Consider the following 14,862-nt stretch of genomic DNA (forward strand, 5'->3'; position numbering starts at 1 on the left):
CTTTGATTATTTCTTGAATTATTATGTCAAAGTATTATTATTGGAGTTGTTGTTGTTGTTGTTGTTGTTGTTGTTTTGGGGGGATTATAGCTTTAAGATAGTTCAATTATTCTTATGCTTAATCTCCAGACCTGTTGTTTTAAGATATTCCATATTTTCTTTATCCTTTCATTCTTTAATACTTTTGTTATTTCTTGGTCACATAGCTTCACTGGCTTCCCCTTATCCTATTCTAATTTTCAAAGGCTGGATTTTCTTTTCTAGATGGTTGACTTTATTTTCATAATCTTTTTCTTGATGGTTCTTTAGTTTATTTTCCCTCAGTCTCTCTCATTTGATCTTTAAGTCTTTTTTGTGTTGTTTTATAAATTCTTTCTGGATAGGTAGCCATTTAACATTACTTTTTGGGGTAGGACAGTTTTGTTTTTTTTTACTTCAATGATAACACATTGTCTCCTAATTGTCCTCAAGGCTCACTCTCCATTTCATTGAATGAGAATGGGAAAGCTTTGAGATAGAACGGGAATTAGACTGAGAGTTAATAATCATACTTTCCCAGTAATGAGCTCAATAATCTGGAGCAATTCCTTTTACATCTCCAGAGTACACTTTAATCATTTGTAAAATGAAGATTAGTAGTTTTCAACTTTTTTCATCCCAAGACACACATATACTCTTTAAAATTATTGAGGACTACCAAAGAGTTTTTGCTTGCATGACTTTATGGCTATAGATATTATTATAAAAATAATTTTTACCTCAAATACTCTCTCCAAGAGTTACAGGGATCCCTAGGGGTCTCTGGACCACACTTTGGGAACTTCTGGACTACATGATTTCTGAAGTCTCTTCCAGTTGTAATATTAAATGATTCTAGTGATTTCAGAAAGGTAACCTCAGTGTTGAGAGAACTGGGAACTATGGTATATAGAGAGGAAAAAGTGAAACAATGGCAAAGAGAAAGGACTGCAAATTAGGAATGAAAATCATCATATCTCAGCTTCAAACCTATTAGAGGTGTGGTGACTATCATCATATCATTTAATGATACTTGATTTTCTTAACTGAAAAATGGGAATAATCTTATTTGCTGTACCTACCTTCTGGGTTTGTTATAAGAAACATCCTTCATAAATTCTAAAGCACTAAGCAATATTCCATTTGAACAGATATTGAAAATGTCCCTGAGAGATATCCTTATATTGAAAGGGGTGAGAGCAGGGATGAAGTTGGTGTCAAGTTGCATTATGAAGCCAATTGAATTTTGCTTTGTTCTTCACACAAGAAATCCATCTCTAGTATCCATGCCTTTGCACTACCCATCCCATACACCTGAAATGCATTCCCTTCTCCTCACCAAAATCTCACAGATATCCTTTCTTCCTTTAATATGTAGCTCAAGCATGGTCTTTTATATGGAGCTTTCCTAGTCTCCCAAACCAAAAAATGTCTTCCCTTCCAAAATATTTTGTATTTAACTATTTTGCATATATTTGTACTTATTAACTTCATATTTATATATAACTTTATAATTATAATTATGTCCTATATATTTTAAAGTATATTTAAAATATATACTTCTTCATTTAAAAGTAAGCTCCTTGTGAAAAGGAATTGTTTCATTCTTTATACTTGAATCCCTAGTGCCTTACATACTGCCTGACACATAGTAGACATCTAATAAGTGCTGATTGATTGACTTATTATTGGGTTTGGTGGTGGGGGGTGGGGGACAGGAATGAAGGATAGTATTGTGATATCATCTTTTATGAGATTTTATAGATGAGAACAGCTACTTGGAAAAAAACTTAAATTAGCAGATAATATTCTGGAATGAGGATGCCATAAGGATGGTAACAGTAAAAATAATGATAACAAGAATAAAGGGCAATCATGTGGGGCTTTAATGTTCAGAAAGTATTTTACATTATTATTTGCGCCTACAAATAACTCTACAAAGTAAGTGCTTAAAGTATTCTTAACCTCTTCTTACATGGGAGGAAACAGGCTCAGAGAGGTTATTTGTCTCAGCAGGAGCTTTAGGTATTCTGTACTTTCTGCTCCCCAAATTTTTGAGTCTCAAAGTCTGAGGTCTTAACCAAATTTGACTTAACAAATTATTTGAGGCCACCATTTGTGCTACTTTTCCTAAGTTTATTTTTGTGATATTTTATCCAACCACTAGAATTGCTACTTCTATCTCTGAGAAGCTTTATAACCAATAGAGACAAAATCTGATTTGTTCCTCTCCCCATCCTATCTTACTCTTGTCCTTACTTTCTCTGGCCTTATCATCTTTGATTCCTAGTTATAATCCAAATGCTCGAACAAGTTTCTCTGTTCTTATCCTCACTTGTCAGAAAAGGTCATCATCATGCCTTAGTCTGTATCAGAGATGAAAGGAAAAGTGCAAGTTTCTCATTATAGTAAAACAAGCCAAGCAGTGCCTTTCTCTATTTTCAAGGGCTTTTGGTTCAGTCTAGAATCCACAGAAAAGAGCTGCCTTCCTCATGTGCCTGCCTAACTACCCTTTCTTTACTAATCAACTTCAAGGAAAGTTACTTCCCTTTGAGGAAGAAAAGTAAACTTTAGAAAGGAAAGCAGAATTGTGTATCCAAACAAATACAGCAATCCTTTTGTATGTAAAAATACAGCTATTTTTAACATATGAGGCAATAGATGGTAGATAGAAAGATATATAGATAGATGACAAATAAATAGACTGCTCAACAAACATAGATAACAGATAAACAATTAGAAATAGACAGATATAGAGATGACAAAGATATATAGATAGGTAGGTAAGTAGATGATAGATAGATAGACAGACGTGGATAGATACATAGGTGACAGATAAAGAGATTGATGGACAAACATAGATAGATAACAGATAACTAGAGACAGCTGATATGTAGATAGACAGATAGATAGATAACAGGTAAATTAGATAGATGATAGATCTATAGACAGACAGAGAGATGGATAGATAGATGACAAAAAGATAGATATATTCTATTAAGCATATACTATATGCCAGGCATTGAGCTATTTAAGAATAAAAAATCATTAAGAGCAAAAACAAAAAATGGAAAGTAACATGGCTAAGGATTCATATACAACACTGTATCTGGAAGTAAGCAAAAGAAGGATAAAATAACCCTATTAAAGTCCATGGAGAGTTCAAGGATAAAAGAGATTAAAGGAATTAGAGTAGATAATAAGAAAACTAAATTATCACTCTTTGCAGATAGTATGATGGTATACTTAACCCTAGAGAACCAACTAAAAAACTGCTAGAAACAATTCACAATTTTAGCAAAGTTGTAGAATACAAAATAAATCAACATAAATATAAGCATTTTTATATATTACCAAAGTCCAACAGCAAGAGATACAAAAAGAAATTCCATTTAAAATAAATAAAATTAAATAATAAAATTAAATTAAATTAAATAATGGTCAAAGGATATGAACAGACAATTTTCAGATGAAGAAATTGAAATCATTTCTAGTCATATAAAAAAGTGCTCTAAATCACTATTGATCAGAGAAATGCAAGATAAGACAACTCTGAGGTACCACTACATACTTCTCAAAGTGGCTAAGATGCCAGGAAAAGATAATGACAAAAGTTAGGAGGGGATGTGTGAAAACTGAGACACTAATGTATTGTTGGTAGAATTATGAACTGATTCAACCACTCTGGAGAACAATTTGGAACTATGCCCAAAGAGTTATCAAACTGTGCATATGCTTTGACCGAGCAGTATTTCTACTGGGCTTATGTCCCAAAAAGATCTTGAAGGAGGGAAAGGGACACACATGTGCAAAACTGTTTGTGGCAGCCCTCTTCATAGTGGCAAGAAATTGAGTGGATGCCCATCAACTGGAGAATAGTTGAATAATTTATGGTACATGAATGGTATGGAATGTTATTGTTCTATATGAAATGACCAGCAGGATGATCTCAGAGAGTATTGGAGAGACTTATATGAACTGATGCTAAATGAAATGAGCAGAACCAAGAAATCATTGTATATGGCAACATCAATATTATACGATGATCAATTCTCATGGACATCGCTCTCTTCAACAATGAGATTATTCAGGCCAATTCCAATGATCTTATGTTGAAGAGAACCATCTACACCCAGAGAGAGGACTGTGAGAACTGAGTGTGGATCACAACATAGCATTTTCATTCTTTTGGTTGTTTGCTTTCATTTTTTTCTAATTTTTTTCCTTTTTGATCTGATTATTCTTGTGCAGCAAGATAATTGTACAAATATGTATGCATATATTGGATTTAACATATATTTTTGTCAAGTTAAGATATATTGAATTACTTGGCATCTAGAAAAGGGGTGGGAGAAAGGAGGGGAAATTGGAACTAAAAGTTTTGCAAGGATCAATGTTGAAAAATTATCCGTGTATATGTTTTGAAAATAAAAAGCTTTAATAAAAAAATTTTTTTTGAAGAAATTGCAGGGACAGGGTCTAATTTATTTTCTTTTTTAATTAAAGCTTTTTTTATTTTCAAAATATATACACATTCTTACAAAACCTTGTGTTCTAATTTTCCCCCCCTCTTTCTCCCACCCCCTCCCCTAGACAGCAAGTGATCTAATATATATATATATATATATATATATATATATATATATATATATATATATATATATATATATATATATATAATGTGCAATTCTTCTATACAAATTTCCACAAATGTTGCACAAAAAATATTAAATCAAAAAGAAAAAAGTGAGAAAGAAAACAAAATGCAAGCAAACAACAAAAAAAGAATGAAAATTCTATGTTGTGATCCACACTCAGTTCCCACTGTCTCCTCTCTATATGCAGATGGATTTCTTCATTAGAGGACCACTGGAACTGGTCTGAATCATCTCATTGTTGAAGAGATTCACATCCATCAGAATTGATCATTGTATAATCTTCTTGTTGCTGTGTACAATGATCTCCTGGTTCTGCTCATGTCACTTAGCATCAATTTATGTAGTTCTCTCCAGACCACTCTGAAATCATCCTGCTGATCATTTCTTATAGAACAATAATAATTCATAACCTTCATATACCACAACTTATTCAACCATTCTTTAACTGATAGGCATCCACTCAGTTTCCAGTTTCTTGTAGGGGCTAATTTTCTGGTAGGCTGAGGGTGAAGACAAGGGCCTGAGTGGAAATGGCACATTTGAAGAGACATCTATAGTAATTATTCAGTTAAAACCTTAGTGTAGTGGAAAGAACATCCTTTCTTATGTTCAAATCCTCCCTCTGTGTGATCCCAATTAAGAAAATTACTTAATCTCCACAGGCCTCATTTTTTTTTCTCATCTGGTTGGATTATAAAGTCTGTGAGATCCCTTCTAGGTCAATATCAATAGCATGATCCCTTGATCACCCCAAACTATTTCTCTTTAGAATCTACCAGCCCTCTACTTTCCCTTACTCCTCTCTTCCAATGGACAATGGGAGTTGGCAACAAAAGATAGGTTTTTCCCAAGATCAATCAGAGGTGCTATACATTTGCACATGGCAAGTCTTGCTGAATATCTAATCCCTTCCATTTTCAGTAATATCAGAAGAAAAGAGAGCTCTATTGAGTGAACATGAATCAGGCAAAGTAAAGTTCAATAATCAAAGTCACTTTTTAGACGCTAAGAATTTAGAAGCTGAGAAGCTGAGACTAAAAGAAAGGAAAATGGATCTCAGCAGGGAAATTATGGTCAACAAGTTAGATATTAATAAGGGGTTGATTGTAACTCAGGGTCAAGAAAATGAAGAAAGGGAATGCACAGAAGCAAGTGGGATTCAGGTCATCTCTGCAAGAAATTTCATTGAAGGATCCTGGTCACCAGTGATGTGCTGGTAAATGTTTAACAATCAGTAATGTCTATTCAACATACTTTTATGTTTAATCTGAAAGAAAGAAAGAAGAAAAGAAAGAAAGAAAAGAAAGAAAGAAAGAAAAGAAAGAAAGAAAGAAGAAAAGAAAGAAAGAAAATCTCTGACCTTAAGAAATCTACAATCTAGTGAAGAAAAACAAAACACAAAAGGAAGCTTAAAAGGTGGGGGGGGGGCGGGAAAGTGAGAATAGGGAATAGTGAGAAAATGACCAGATAGGGTCATGGTGGAAAAGTCAGCCAGAGAAGTCCCACAGTAGTATAGACAGGGGAGAATTTTTGACAACAGTTTTTGAGTTTATGGCCCCACCCTCTGTTCAAGGCAGGGCCGGGGGGGAGGGGCGAGGGAGAGAGGGGGGGACAGATAGTAATGGTATGGTTACCAATGCTGATAAGATCTTATGGAATGATGTTATTTCACTAATGAGTTTCCTATTCATAGTAGAGAGATCAGTCAGAGAAGACCTAAAGTGGTAAAGTAGCCAAGTGAGAAATGAGGATCACAAATTAAGGATCATTAAGATTCCATATTTAGAATTATGGAAAGGACTCTGTCGATCATAACATCCAAGTTCTTTCTTTTACAGATGAAGAAATTGAGGGCAAGAGAGAGACTGACTTGTCCAAAGGCATATTGATGGTAAATACCAAAGGCAGAATTCATACTCAGATCCTGTGATTCTAGAGTCAGCATTCCTTCCCCTGTATTATAATAAGACAATAGTTTGGCAAAGCAGCTAAAATGAAAAAACTAAGGCAATTTTTTCTTTCTCTTATTCCCTTAGGAAAGGCAAAGCTTCCAGAATTAAATAATTATATCTGAGCTATTCTGTTCAGTTCTAGATACCACATTTTAGAAAAGTATGACCCAGCTGGTAAACAATCTTGAAATCCTGCTATGAGGAGATAAGGATATTTAGTATGAATAGGAAGGACTTGGGCAAAGGCTGGGAGTGGAAGTGATAGAGGATATGGTGGATGTTTTCAGATATTTAAAGGACTACCATATAGAAGGATGAGATTTTCTGCTTTGTCACAGATGGCCAAAGTAGGAACAATGGGGAAAAGCTTGATAGGAGGCAGATTTCAGATCTCTATGAGAAAATAACTTCCAAGAAATCAATTCTCCAAAAGTAGAATGTGCTTCTTCAGGAGGGATTGTCTTCAAATAGAGGTAGAATGACCACTTGTTGGGGATAAGGGGAATGGATATTCTTGTTTAATATGCAATGGACTAAAGAGTATCTGAGATGTCTTCGAATTCTCTGAGCCTGTGGTTCTATTTGATCCAAATTTACATCTAAATTCAAGTTCTATCATTCCTAGTGAATATAATACTTTCATATACTGGTGAAGGTGTTACATTTGATTTAAGTTGAGAAACATTTAATAAGTATCTCTTATAAAAAATACATTGTGCTAAATAAGTGCTAGAGATATGAAAAGATAAAACCTCCTGTCCTCATGTAGTTGGAATTCTAGTAAGATTTTTGATAAAAAGAGTAAGGAGAAAATTAAGGAAGAATATTGACTTTCAGCTTTATCAGTCCCCTGTGTGGCTACCAGATAACCTTTCTCCATACCCATAAAAAAGATTAAAGTAACAGAATTGTCTGTCAGGAAATTTAAAATAATATATCAACAGAAGTAACTCAGCAACTAAAAATTTTAGAATCCAGTTCTTTACTAACCTTTTCTGTTTCTTATCAATATTACATATTTCTACTTTTAGTCTCTCTATCATACTACTTCAGTTTTTGTAATGATTTTAAACTACTGCTCTTTGGAAATAGAAATCTACTTTAGAAAGCTACCATTCTCCTTTTCCTCATCCCTCTCTTCAAAATTCACTTTATTGTCTCAATCCCAACTCCTCTTTTCCATAATCTCCTTTCTTAATCATTACCATTCCCCTCAAATTCACATTTGCTACTATTAAGTCATCATAATCCATTTTATCTATTACAACTTGTAAAAATGATTAAGCCTATTTTAAAGTGACAACAATAATAACTTGTTGGAATCTTTAAAAACTGTTAAGTCATTAGAATTGATAGACACAATAATTATCTAATTTAGCATGGTTCAGTATGATTGATCTAATCCTATAAGGAGATGTTATGGGCCAGAAGAAACAAGGTACTAAGTAGAACTAATTGATACAATGCTTGTGTTCACACCTTTACTCATTGGAGTTCACAAGTATGGGAGATTCACAAAGTAAACTTTGTAACTTTGTGAATTCACACCTCCCTTAGGTGTGCCTCCAGAAAGAGGAGTCAACCTTTGGGAGATCATATATAAAGAGGCTCTTAGCTTCGGGTTAGTTAGTTACTTCGAGGGAAGTTCAGCTGAATTACATTGGAGAGGAGCACGTTCATACTGAACCATGTTAAATTAGATAATTATTGTCTTTATCAACTCTAATGACTTAACACTTTGTAAAGATTCCAACATCAACTGATATAAAATTAAATAGATTTGATCAAAAATTTCCAGCAACTAAACCCATGACACAGTCAACAGATATGACCTCTTCATGAGCTCTATGATATAGCCAAACTGACTTTCTTGTTATTTCTTACATAAGATATTCCATATCCTTTATGCCTAGAATTTATTCCCTCTGACCTTCAACTCTGAGTTTCCAAAACCATTCAAACAATATCTCCTTCAAGAAGTATTTCCTCAATTCCCCAGCTGTTAGTACCTTTCTGCTTCACTGAAATAATCTTTTATTTATTTTGTGTATTATTTATATTTACTTATATCTATCTATATCTGTCAATATATTAATATATATAGATATAGATATAATCTACATATTGATATATACCATCCTACCAAAAAATGCAAGCTTCTTGAGGACAAAGATTATATTTTGTCCTTGTATTCCCTCCATAGCTATCTTCTATAGTGGTAGAATATAATAATATCTAGCACATAGCATATATTTAATAAACACTGTTGACTGATTGGCAAACAGACAGTTCACCACAAGAGTTATCATAAGAAATACCAAAAGAAGAGACAGAGGAAGAGGAAGAAAAGGAGGAGGAGGAGGAGAAGGAGGAGAAGAAGGAGGAGGAGGAGGAAGAGGAGAAGGAGAAAGAGGAGAAAGAGAAGAAGAGAAGGAGAAGAGGAGGAAGAGAAATTGACATCTAGCACTTGAAGGTTTGTCAGGTATTTTACACAAAAATCTCATTTGAGCTTCATGATAGCCCTACAAGATAAGTACTATTTATTTCCATTTTTTCAAATGAAGAAAGTAAGGTTTCAAGTTAAATAATTTACCCATGTTCAAATGGCTAGTGTAAATAGATATTAGGGCCAATTTCAGCAGGAGAAAAAGATTTAAGAGAGCTTGGGAAAAAGAGAAGGGAAACAATAGCAGCTTTGGGAACTCTCAAGCCAGAGACAGTAAAGGGATTTGACAACTGGTCAGAAAGAGATAATAAGGGGACTCTTGTGTTAGTTAGCACTGGATGCAGGATCAGATGCTTTCTGGAAAATCTATTGCCTATATCTACTTCTGTGTAAAATTCAAGGGCAGAGAGAAGCATTTTCAGTAAAGAGGGAGCAAGAAACTTAAGAAGTTAAATTGGTTTTAATCACAAGGGATCAAGGACCCTGAGGAACAGTGTCACTTCTAGTCCCAAGGGACTCAAGAACCTTGAGAAGCACTACTGATTGCAATTCCAAGAGATCAGGGATCGTTTCTGGATAAGGACCAGAGTGTAGACCAGAAGAGCAATGAGCACACCTCTCCCCAAACTATGGACCTTGGAAGCACCAAAAACTTTCAAGCCTCCAGAATTATCTCTGAAAACAGAAATATAAACAAACCAGAAGCTTGAGACAGTGCCCCTCTTCACACACACCAGGAATATAACCTAAGTTTAATATAACGTTCAAAATCAAGAAATAACTTGGAAAAAATGACCAAACAACAACAAAAAGAACTTAACCATAAAAAATTATCATGGTCACAGGGAAGATCAAAACACAGACTCAGATGATAAAGAAGTCAAAACAGCTAAAAGGAAAGCCTCAAAGAGAAAAAAATGTGAATTGGATGCAAGAGTTCCTAAAAGAGTTAAAAATTATTTTAAATAATTTTTCAATAATCTCATTCAAATATTAGTGAGAAAGAAAAAAATCTGGAAAAGATAAGAGAGCAAATGAAAATATGAAAAGACAACAGCTTGATAAAAGAGGCACAAAAAATGCTGAAGAAAATGATATCTTAAAAAAAACAGAATTTGCCAAATGGAAAAAAAAAGTACAAAAACTCACTGAAAAATAATTCTTTAGAAATTAGAATTGGGCAAGTGGACGTTTATGAATCCATGAGATATCATGAAACAAACAACAACAAAAATAGAAGAAAATGTGAAATATCTCATCAGGAAAACAACAGACCTGAAAAAATAGATCGGCAAGAGTTCATTTAAGAATTATTGAACTAATGGTATATGGATATTATGGAATATTATTATTCTGTAAAAAATGACCAACAGGATGATTTCAGAAAGGCCTGGAGAGACTTACATGAACTGATACTAAGTGAAATGAGCAGAACCAGGAGATCATTATACATAGCAACAACAAGACTATATTATGATCAATTCTGATAGACATGGCTCTCCTCAACAATAAGATGATTCAAATCAGTTCCAATTGTTCAATGATGAAGAGAGCCATCTATACCCAGAAAGAGGACCATGGGAACTGAATGTGGATCACAACACAGAATTCTCACTCTGTTGTTGTTTCCTTGCATTTTGTTTTCTTTCTCAGTTTTTTTTTTCTTTCTTGATCTGATTTTTCTTGTGCAGCAAGATAACTGTATAAATTGTATACATATATTGGATTTAACACATATTTTTAACATATTTAACATGTATTGGATTGCCTGCCATCTAAGAAAGGAGGTAGGGGGAAAGAGAGGATAATTTGGAACAGAAAGTTTTGCAAGGATCAATGTTGAAAAATTACCCATGCATATGTTTTGTAAATAAAAAGCCTTAATTTAAAAAAATGAATTCTTGAACTACCTGAAAGCCACAAGCACAAAAGGAACTCAGAAATCACATTTCAAGAAATTATCATGGAAAACTGCCTTGACATCATAGAGCCAGAGGGCAAAATAGAACTTAAAAGAATCTACCAATCACCTCCTAAAAGATCTCAAAATAAAACTCCCAGGAATGTTAAAGCCCAATTCCAGAGTGCCAAAATCAAAGAGAAAATATTTCAAGCAGCCAGACAGAAACCATTCAAATAGTATGGAGCATCATATAAGATTTAGCAGCTACCATGTTTAACCACCAGAAAGTTTGACATGCAACATTCTATAAGGTAACAGAGTTGGGATTATAACTGAAAATAACCTATTCAACAAAATTGAGTACAATTTTTCAAGGGAAATAATAAGTAATAGAGGATTTTCAAGCATTATTGATGAAAAGATCAGAGCTGAATAGTAACTTTTACTTTCATATTCAAAAAAGAGAAGCATAAAAAGGAAAATATGAAAAAGAAATCACAAAGGCTCTGTTTACCTTTTATATGAGATTATGATACATGTAATATATAAAAACTATATCATTATTAAAGCAGTGAAAAGGATTCTATATATAGAAAGAGGGCATGAGAAGGTGCAGATTATTTAGAATGATGTAAAAAATGGATAGCCAAGAAAGAGGAAAAGGAAGAAGAGAGAGGAAAATGTGGGAAATTATCTCACATAAAAGAGGTACACAATGAAGAATTCTTATAGGGGATGGGAAAATAATGGGGAAGGGCAGAAGTTCACATAGCTAATAAATCTGAAGCCAGCTTTGAACTCAGGAAGATGACTCTAAACCTATCTACTGAGCTATCTACCTGCCCTTGTTTATTTGTGCTTAGGCTAAAGCAAGTATGACAGTTTGGCCAAAGAGTTGGATTGTTTTTCCCCTAGTCACAAAGGAAATCCTATAGGTTTTATTAATCTTAGAATTGGGGGGGAGGGGCAACCTAGAGGGACCAGTTCAGTTATCTCTTACTCTGGAAACCTGAACAAGACAGTGAGTTCATAAAAGAGGCTAAGGTACCTGGAAGGTTGGGGAGAGATCTATGCCTTCAGACATAGGATGCATTTTGTTGAGCATTGCTTTCATTTCCATTGTCCTATTAAATCCATGATCAGAGAGTCAAGGACAGCGCCCCGGGGTAGTTCTGTGCAATGGAAGGAGAAAGATGTGCTTTAGAAATACTGAGCACAACTGTTTGTAGTGACTAGAAACTGGAAAATGAATGGATGCCCATCAATTGGAGAATGGTTGAGTAAATTGTGGTATATGAATGTTATGGAATATTATTGTTTTGTAAGGAATGACCAGCAGGATGAATACAGAGAGGCTTGGAGAGACTTACATGAACTGATGCTGAGTGAAATGAGCAGAACCAGGAGATCATGATATACCTCAACAATGATACTGTTTGAGGATGTATTCTGATGGAAGTGGATCTCTTCGATAAAGAGAGCTAATTCAGTTTCAATTAATCAAGGATGGACAGAAGCAGCTACACCCAAAGAAAGAACACTGGGAAAGGAATATAAACTGCTTGCATTTTTGTTTTTCTTCCTGAGTTATTCATATCTTCTGAATTCAATTCTCCCTGTGCAACAAGAAAACTGTTCAGTTCTGCACACGTATATTGTATCTAGGATATACTGTAACCTATTCAACATGTAAAGGACTGCTTGCCAATTGGGGGAGGGCGTGGGGGGAGGGAGGGGAAAAATTGGAACAGAAGTGAGTGCAAGGGATAATGCTGTAAAAAAAATTACCCTGGCATGGGTTCTGTCAATAAAAAGTTATTATAAAAAAAAAGAAAAAGAAATACTGGGCACATTTATATAACAAAGATGGAGACTAGAGGAGAGGATGGGGATCTTAATTTTTTGTTTTCCTTTTCTACCAGAAATCTCCAAAACCTGATACTCAGCTCTATCAAGTAGGGATACAAGTTAGTATCTGAAAGACACTCCAATTTCAGTAGGTCTTCCTAACTCCAAGTTCATCACTCTATCCAATATGCTAAGATTCCTCTAAATACAATATTTATCTCTCAGGCAATCTCTCATCCAATTGCTAACCACTTCTGATCCTGAATAGTTTCTAAGACCAGATAAGATCTGGTACATTATCACTTTCAGCAAGACTGAGAAGAAGCCAAGGAAAATTTTGCAATTATCTATAGGGAGCATATTCTATCTGTCTTTCTGCCAGTAGCAAGTAATTGCTTTATATGCATAAAGTATATGTTGATCTTCCTGTTGGAGAGAAGATGAAAGAAATGGCAAAGAAAAAAAAAAAAAACCTAGTCTCCAGTCTCAACATTATCAGGGACAAAAAAAAAAAAAAAACTTTTGAAGAGATTACTAGAAACAACAATAAAACAAAGAAGAAAACAAGCATGAATAGGCAGCAAGGAAATTCTAAGTTTTGTCAATGGGTATTAGGAAGATGAATAGGACACAGAGAAGTCAGGGAAGAAGGACTCAAATATTTAGAGCCATTAATAGGTCTGAGTTGCTCATTATAGAGTGGGATTGGATCATCTCAAGAGGAAATAGATTCTTTTGCTCCAAGGAATAATGATGTAGATAAGGAGTGCTATTTGGATCAAGGTCATTCAGGAATAGAAAGAAAAGAGGTAAGAAGGTACTTAGACAACCATTTTTATCAATCTGATATGAACAACAGAGAAGATTAACTCTCTTCTAAGGTTAGGTATCTTGGACATGAGAGAATAGAATTGAACATGTGTACAGTAGAATGATAGCTTCTAAAGAAAAGGACCTGTCTCATTTTCATCTTTACATCCCCATTGGTTAGCATACAATCTAATATTTAATAGGCATTTAATAAAAAATTAATAGAAAACTTCCTGAGACTTGTCAAAAACAAAGCCCACTATCTATAATTGGTGATTCATTCTGGGACAAATGATGCCTCAGAAAGAAATCAGAAAACATTGTTAAGTATTATGAAAATATAGGGGAGAAATGGAAGACTAAAAGCAGAGCTGGCATCTTAAATATTTAGTTACTGGTTGAAAGTAATGCTATCAGAAAGAATGATAAATTTAAGAGGTGAATATTTAGGAATTCTGAGAATGGAATTTGGATTTCTGGACCAAAGATTTAAAATTCTGATCTCATGGCTAGGAATAGAATTGATAAATATATGTATACAGATGCACTATGTTCTCATACATACATATAAATGTATATATGTGCATATTCACATACATGTGCCTTGAGTTTTTTAATCTGATCAAAAACCTTTTATACTGAAAAGTCAGAAAGAGAGAAAAACTGCCCACACAAATCTGATAAGCCAGATACCACAGAGAAAAGCTGATACAACATAAGATACATATAAGTTGAAGAAGAAAATAAATGCACAGGAGGGAACATCTAAGATGAGAATCAGCAATAAAAATCAGCAATAAGAACTATCTTCTTAGATCTTTACATGTAAATGTACAATTTAAATAATAAACAAGATAAACTGGAGATCCTAATTCAAGAACATAAATTTATCATTGCTATCATTGATGGGATGAGACTCAGGCCTGAAATATGGTTTAGGAAGGGAATCTTATATTCAAAAGGTAGAAGAGTCATTAGAATTTTTGTTGTGGTTCAGTCATTTTTCAGGCTATCTGACTCTTAGCAAAGATACTAGAGTGGGTTGACATTTCTCTCTCCAGAACATTTTACAGATGAGAAAACTGAGGCAAACAGGGTAAAGTGACTTGCCCAGGTTCACACAGTTATTAAGTGTCTGAGGCCACATTTGAACTCCTGATTCTAGGGCTAGCACTCTATCCACTGAGCCACTTAGCTGCTTCCTCACTCTGGGCATATGGATTACAA

This window comes from Antechinus flavipes, chromosome 1 (assembly GCF_016432865.1).
Source record: "Antechinus flavipes isolate AdamAnt ecotype Samford, QLD, Australia chromosome 1, AdamAnt_v2, whole genome shotgun sequence".
NCBI classification, from domain to species: domain Eukaryota; kingdom Metazoa; phylum Chordata; class Mammalia; order Dasyuromorphia; family Dasyuridae; genus Antechinus; species Antechinus flavipes.